This window comes from Triticum dicoccoides, chromosome 6B (assembly GCF_002162155.2).
Source record: "Triticum dicoccoides isolate Atlit2015 ecotype Zavitan chromosome 6B, WEW_v2.0, whole genome shotgun sequence".
NCBI lineage: Eukaryota > Viridiplantae > Streptophyta > Magnoliopsida > Poales > Poaceae > Triticum > Triticum dicoccoides.
This window is the reverse complement of record NC_041391.1, coordinates 511,942,369-511,950,676: the sequence shown is the minus strand read 5'-3', so window position 1 is coordinate 511,950,676 and position 8,308 is coordinate 511,942,369.

Sequence of the window (8,308 nt, the reverse complement as noted above, 5' to 3'; positions counted from 1 at the left end):
TTATTCAAGAAGTTCAATATGCAAGAATGCAAAGGTATGACTACACCCATGCCTACTAGTGGACATCTTGACTTGACCAAAGATAGTGAACCGGTTGATCAAAAGGTTTATCGCTCTATGATTTGTTCATTATTATATCTATGTGCTTCACGTCCCGATATCATGCTAAGCGTGTGCGTGTGTGCATGATATCAAGCTGCTCCTAAAGAATGTCATATTAAGGCCATGAAAAGGATAGTGAGATACTTAATCCATACACCAAATTTTGGCATTTGGTATCCTAAGAGGGCCTCTTTCGATCTTGTTGGCTATTCCGACTCAGACTATGCCGGAGACAAGTGTCGGTGTCAAAACCGGCGGATCTCGGGTAGGGGGTCCCGAACTATGCGTCTAGGCGGATGGTAACAGGAGACAAGGGACACGATGTTTTACCCAGGTTCAGGCCCTCTTGATGGAGATAAAACCCTACGTCCTGCTTGATTAATATTGATGATGTGTGTTACAAGAGTAGGTCTACCACGAGATCAAGGAGGCTAAACCCTAGAAGCTATCCTATGGTATGATTGTTGTTCGTCCTACGGACTAAAGCCATCCGGTTTATATAGACACTGGAGAGGGCTAGGGTTACACAGAGTCGGTTACAATGGTAGGAGATCTACATATCCGTATCGCCAAGCTTGCTTCCACGCCAAGGAAAGTCCCATCCGGACACGGGACAGAGTCTTCAATCTTGTATCTTCATAGTCTTGGAGTCCGGTCGATGATGATAGTTCGGCTATCCGGACACCCCCTAGTCCAGGACTCCCTCAGTAGCCCCTGAACCAGGCTTCAATGACGACGAGTCCGGTGCGCATATTGTCTTCGGCATTGCAAGGCGGGTTCCTCCTCCGAATAATTTATAGAAGATTGTGAACACCAGGATAGTGTCCGGCTCTGCAAAATAAATTCCACATACCACCGTAGAGAGAATAACATTACACAAGTTCAATCTGCTGACATATTTTGTGGCGTGACGTCACACCACTACCAAGCCTTTACTAGAATCATTTTTATTGTACCACCTCAGCGCGTTTAGCGAAGCGGTTTCCTTGGCACGTCTTGTCGAAGCAAAGATCGTGTTCCCCTTATTCCGGGATTCTCATAAATACGGACGTGGGTAACCCAACCGCGCCCGTTGCCGCACCCCCTCCATCGAAAGCGGGTTCCAAACGGTCACGGGGACGGCTCTTGGTATTCTTCCTCTTTATAATGAGACCAAGGCCCGTCCTTTTTCTTCAATCCTCAATCGAATCCGCCCCTCGCCCCGAGTTCCAACACCCAGGGCTCCAGATTCGGGTACCTTCGACCTTTGACAATGTCCGGCTCCGACCTACGAGGCCGGTGGATGCCCTCTTCCGTCACGGAAGAAGACGTGCTAAAGCTGAGAGACGCCAGGTATTTGACCTACGAGATTTCGCATAGGTTGCCTGCCTGAGGGAAAATTATTCCTACTCCCGAGCCCGGTGAGAGCGTCGTGTTCGTGTCTCACCTCCGTCGGGGTTTAGGCTTCCCGATGGATCCCTTCGTGAGGGGGCTCATGTTTTACTATGGGCTGGAATTCCATGACTTGGCTCCGGAGTCCATCCTCCACATCTCATCATTCATTGTCGTCTGCGAAGCCTTCCTCTGCACTACCCCTCACTTCGGCTTGTGGCTCAAAACCATCAACGTGGAGCCGAAGATGATTGAGGGGCGTCAGGCAGAGTGCGGCGGGGCGGTTATAAGCAAGAGGGCCGATGATCCATGGCCCGAGGGCTCTTTTCCGGAGGAGCTCGGCTCGTGGCAACAGGAGTGGTTCTATATCACCGCTGCAAGGGGCAGCAGGCAGAAGCCGCCGCCCGTCTTCTGCTCGGGCCCTCCACAACGGCTGGCATCATGGGTCAATAAGGGGCGTGACTGGGGGCCGTCCAAAGACGTACCCTTGTTGCAGGACCGGATTCGAGGCCTCCAAGAAAGGGAGATCAATCTGGTCGTAGTGGTACAGGTTATGCTGATCCGGTGCCTACTGCCTTGCAAACGTCGCCCCCTCCGCCTGTGGGAATTTAATCCGGAGGGACCACGAGCTCTTCAACACTTCATGGGTTTGACACCCGCGGAGATGTACAAACTGTTCTTCGGATTGCAAGAGATGCGTCCGGACTTGACCGAGGATGCTGGCCTAAGCTGCAATCGCCCGGATACTCAAGTAAGTAGCCCTGTGCCCGGACACATCGTCCATTTATTTATCCTGGGTTTGCCTTTTAACCAGCTATCCCTTGGACAGGAGTGGATAGCACAAGCAAAACTGATACGGTGTCCGGCCCCCCTCCATGAGACCACGCAGGATCCCGTGTTAATCAAAATGTTGGAGGTTGCATCTTCGGAGGAGGGCGAAGGGGGACACAGGGGAACTACCACCTCTGCCAAGGAGGCTTTCAGTAAGGGAGGAATCGAGAGTCCCTCCTTCCAGGGGGACAAGAGGACCGCTTCCGAAGACCCGGAGGCCAAGGCCTCAAAGCGGGGTAAGAAATCTGTACCGGAAGGTCCTGTGCCAGGAAGAGCCCCAGCCGTACTGTCTCCTCGGAGGAATCAGCCCTCCAGCGAGCTGTAAGTAAAAAAGGGGGGATTTTGTAATAGTGGGCACCCCTGCTTAATTTCTAAGGGTAACCGAAGTTTTCACCTTGTAGATCAGATCTCAGCCCATCTCAGCACAGCTCATCTTCGGGAGACCTTCGTCCGGAGATGATGGAAAGCGAAACGCCTCCATCTGCCGCCCCGTCATGCGGGGCGGATGACCTTGAGGTGTCGTCACGGAGGGTCTCCCCGAGTCCGGCGGGGCCGGAGAGTTCGGCACCCATTGGAGTACGGCCGGTGGAGCTGCAGGATTTGCTCAAGAGGGCGTCTATCTCAGAAGATCACCGCACATTAATGAGTATGGTGATTGAGAGGATCTCGTCCGCCGAAAGAGGGTTGTGTGAGGCCATCGGAAGTTTGCTGACGGGGTTTGAGGTACGCAAAAAATGACATACCTTTTGACAGTTTTGCACATGAAGTGCGCCATGTATAGATAGTAGCCCCTGACACTTGGTATGCTATCGAAATCGACAGCGTGCCGAGGATCATAATCTCAGTTATAGATTGTCGCCTTTCCTATGCAGGTGGCGGAACATTCGGTGGCCAGCCGGACTGATGGAGTTGCCGAGCTAAAGGGGCAACTCGACGTTGCGGATGCGGACATCTCGCTGGTCAATAAACGACTTGATGAGTCACAAGGTATGTGGTTGCTCCGCAGTCGCCTAGTAAGGGAGTTGACGCCCATTCCTTACAATTTATATGCTTGATGCAGATGGTGCTGCTGCTGTGGAAGACCTTCGAGCAGAGCTTGCTCGGGCCAAAGAGCAAGCCAGAAAAAGCGAGGCGGCTGCCTCGAAGGCAGCGGAAGAGCTAGAAGCCGAGGAAGGCTGCTCACTGCCGAAGCAGGGAGGAGATGGCCGGAATGGCCGCGAAGTTAAAAGATGCTACCGACCGCCAGGAGGTTCTTGAAAGAGAATGCCGAGCGGAGCAAGAGGACCTGAAGAAGGCCGACGCCGAAGCCAAGGATGCCCATAGTGCGATGCGGGCTATGAAGGAGGAACTGCGTCAGGTCGGAGACATTGTGGATGGAAAGCCTTTTATGCTGCGTAGGAAGTTCACGGATCCGAAGTATGCTCAGCTGGGCCGATTGTGTGGTGCAGAGGATCCTTATCTGGATTTGGCGGCGAGTACGGCGGACGCAGTCGTGCACTTCCGAAGCCAGAAGGATCACGAAATGGAAGAGCTTTTCTGGTCTCAATTCCATAGTCCGGAGCGTCCACTTCCGTTGAGTGATCGGTTGGTTGAGTGGGCTGAGCTGAATAGATTGTCCAGACTTGCCATGATGGATGTGGTCGCTCATCTGTGGTCGTAAAGGCCCAAGCCAAAGAGTTATTTTGGCTTGTTGCAGCAATTCCTTGGGGCGGTGCCGCATATCGGGGCGATGAAGCGGTCGGCATGCATAGAAGGTGCACGGATGGCTCTCGCCCGTGTTAAGACATACTGGGGGGAGATGGATGCCACTGCTGTTGCATCCCGGGGTTCGGACAAAAGCCGATTCCCCACCGAGCACTATTTGGAGGAAGTTGTCACGCCCAATATGCGACCCTATCCAACAGGAACTCGATGGTCCCACCAAGGATAGACCCGCATATTGAAACGCTTTTGCAAGGTGGATATCATTACATCAACATTACATAATAGATAGGGATACATACAAGAGGCATACAATGCCACACGAATACAACATCATCTTACATAAGGGCACCATCCGACTACAGATGAAACACAAATAGAAACTCAAACGACATCCACCCTGCTAGCCCAGGCTGCCGACCTGGAACCTATCCCCTGATCGAAGAAGCAGAGGAAGAACTCAACGCAAGCAAGCATCGCTCTCGTGTCATGATCATCGCGCAACCTATACCTGCAATTGTTGTTGTAGTAATCTGTGAGCCACGAGTACTCAGCAATCCCATTACCATGGGTATCAAGACTAGCAAAGCTTAAAGGGAAAGGAAGGGGTAAAATGGTGAGGCTGCACCAGCGACTAAGCATATATGGTGGCTAACATACGCAAATAAGAGCGAGAAGAGAGCAAAAGGAACGGTCGTGAAGCTAGCAATGATCAAGAAGTGATCCTGAACTCCTACTTACGTCAAATATAACCCAAAAACCGTGTTCACTTCCCGGACTCTGCCGAAAAGAGACCATCACGGCTACACACGCGGTTGATGCGTTTTAATTCGGATCTGGTGTCAAGTTATCTACAACCGGACATTAACAAATTCCCATCTGCCTATAACCGCAGGCACGGCTTTCGAAAGAGTATACCCTGCAGGGGTGTCCCAACTTAGCCCATGACAAGCTCTCGCGATCAACAAAGAATAGACCTTCTCCCAGGAAGACCCGATCAGACTCGGAATCCCGGTTTACAAGACATTTCGACAATGGTAAAACAAGACCAGCAAGACCGCCCGATGCGCCGACAATCCCGATAGGAGCTGCACATATCTCGTTCTCAGGGCAACACCGGATGAGCAATCCGTACAACTAAAACTAGACCTCAAGTTTCCCTGAGGGAGCGCTGCAAAGGGCTCTAGTTCGGACCAACACTTAGACAAGCACTGGCCCGGGGGGGCTATAATAAAGATGACCCTCGAGAGAGCGACTCCCAAGGGAAAAGTAGGTGGTGGTGAGGCAAATGGTAAAACCAATGTTGGGCCTTGCTGGAGGAGTTTTATTCAAAGCGAACTGTCAAGGGGGTCCCATAAATCACCCGACCACGTAAGGAACGCAAAATCCGGGAACATAACACCGGTATGACGGAAACTAGGGAGGCAAGAGTGGAACAAAACACCAGGCAAAAGGCCGAGTCTTCCACCCTTTACCAAGTATATAGATGCATTAATAATATAAGAGATATTGTGATATCCCAACCAAAATCATGTCCACCATGGAGAAATCTTCAACTTCACCTGCAACTAGCAACGCTATAAGGGGGGCTGAGCAAAAGCGGTAACATAGCCAAACAACGGTTTGCGTAGGAAAGGTATCAAAGGTTAGAGGTTCATGGCAATATGGGAGGCTTGATGAGCAAAAGATAGGTAACGCAGCATAGCGATAGAACGAAGCAACTAGCATAGCAATGATAGTAGTGAGATCCAGGGTAGCGGTCATCTTGCCTGAAATCCCGCAAGGAAGAAGAACGAGTCCATGAAGAAGACGAACGGATGAAGCCAAACCAAGCGTAGACGAACGAGTCCTCACGATCGCAATGAAACGGGAACTATCGAGAAGAAGCACACAACATAGTAAACACACCACACAAGAACAAGGCATGATGCACAACAAGCATGATGCATGACAAAGCTACATGAAGCTACTCATGGCAAGAGATGATGCAAAACAAGAGCAACACATCAAGGCAAGTTTAAATGAGGCCGGGAACAACATATAATAATTCCGATAAGTCCTCATATGCAAATTTTGAAATTGGTCCAGATCTGAATAAACCTTATGTTCAAGTTGTCAAACAGCAAGTTAAGATGCACAAAGATGATCTACACGAGATTCTAGTCAAGTTACATATAACGTTCATTTAATTCGGAGTTACGGCCTAGAAGATATGAGCAAAACAAGTAAAACATGGCATTGATGCAAAATGCATACAAACATCAAGCAGACACCTCAAAACATGGATGCAACATGATAATATGAAACTACATGCAAAATCAAGCAAGTTTCATATAGAGCACACTCAAAACGGAGCAACGGTTCAACACATGCACTCTATACAAGTTATAAGGACAAGCTGTCCAAAACAGCAACTAGGCATATTGCAAGCATCAAAACAACATGCTACAACACCCCAACATGAAAATAAAAGGCATGGGCATGATGTACAGGTAAAGCATTACAAAACATGAACACTGAGCTATCTCTAGAAATCAATAGAACATGCTCAAACACACATGGTAAGATTGCAAGTAATAACAATTTCAGACTTTGCAGAAAATAACATCACGATGCAATGTTTAGAGCTATCAAACAACATGTTACAGGAACTTATCATGGCAAACAAAGGCATGGCATGAATCTACTAAATGCATAGATCAAAAGTCCCTTACTGACCATAAGCCAAAAAGGATCATAAAATATGATGGCACCCATGTAAACATGGCAAGTTATATTACAGATTCATACATGGTAGAAACAGAATTATGAAGGCATGTTTATGAGCTTGTACCACTCACTACAGAGCAATACATGGCATGGCAAGGCACCCAACAGTAATAAGACATGTTTGTGAAGCTAATCATGGCAATAGAAAGGTCATAGGATGCATGGATCACTAGCAAAACACATGGCATCAACTGAACTTAATGTTAACAGGCTGACAGCAACATTATCAAGCAACTTTGGAGCAAGATTACAATAGGCTACAGCAAGCGATAAATGCAACCAGGGGCATGGATGGATAGATCATGACATGTAGAACAAAACATGTTTAATGATCATCTCCATATTATGCATAGAATGATTAGTAGCATCAGGTTTACATAGCATCGCGAAATACAGATTCAGCCTAGCAAAACAGCAACAGCAAGTACACTACTTAACAAGCTCGATACACTCACCACAAGTCATTGCATGACAAGATAAGCATAGCATCATCAAGAACACATGTTCGTGAAACAAACCAAGTCAAGAACAAGTTCATAGCATGCAAGGATCAACTATAGCAATCTTGGCCAAATTGAATAACACGTAAACAATCTGCCAGGAAACATTTCGAAGCAAAAGTAGAGCACGAAAATGGCATGCTAGAGTACTCCATAATTGCAACCAAGGGCATGAATGGATATACAATAACCACATGTTCAAAACACCCTTACTGAAGTATCTCAAAATATGCATGGATCTCTCTGTAGCATCAAGTTTACATGGCATCAAAATAACAGCAGAACAGGGACTAAAATCAGCAACATCACGATGCCTAGTTTGCATGCTTGTGCTAGTCACCACATTTATCACAAAAATACATGGTAAGCACATCTGTAAAGAATACATTTCGTAGATCAAAACACATGTAGACATCAACCTCATAGGATGCACACATCAATCATGGCAAAAATGACAAAAGAGCTCGTTCTGTTAACAGACAACAGAAAACATTATGAAGCACTCTTGGGACGATGATTCAGGCATCAAGATGAGATCAAATGAATATGATGCAATGGAAATGAAATGATGTACTCGTCGAGACGAACAATTTGACATATTACACGCACGAAATGGAGCTACGGATGCAGAGATACGGCATGATGAACAAGGCATGATAATGTCAAAAACACTCGGGACTTGGTGGAATTTTACCCTCCGAAAAGTCAATGGGACGAAGACGTGCGGGGCGAGGAGATCCGGGACGCAGCAGGGTTGTTTGGTTCGTTGGAGTGGTGGATCTGGTCCCGATCCGCGGGTCGCCGGAGGAGTTCGCCGGAGACGTCGCCGGAGCGCGGGGAGCTCGCCGGAGAGGTCGGGGAAGGATGGATCCGGGCGCGGGCTCCCCGGATCTGGCCGGACTCCGGCGCGGGGAGGTGAAGCCGCGGCGGGGTGAGGTTGCCGGCGGGGCGGACACGAGGGGCGGCGCCGGCGGACGAAGCTCGCGGATGACGGGGCGGCGAAGCCCGGCGACGGGGCGGCGGAGGTCGGGGTC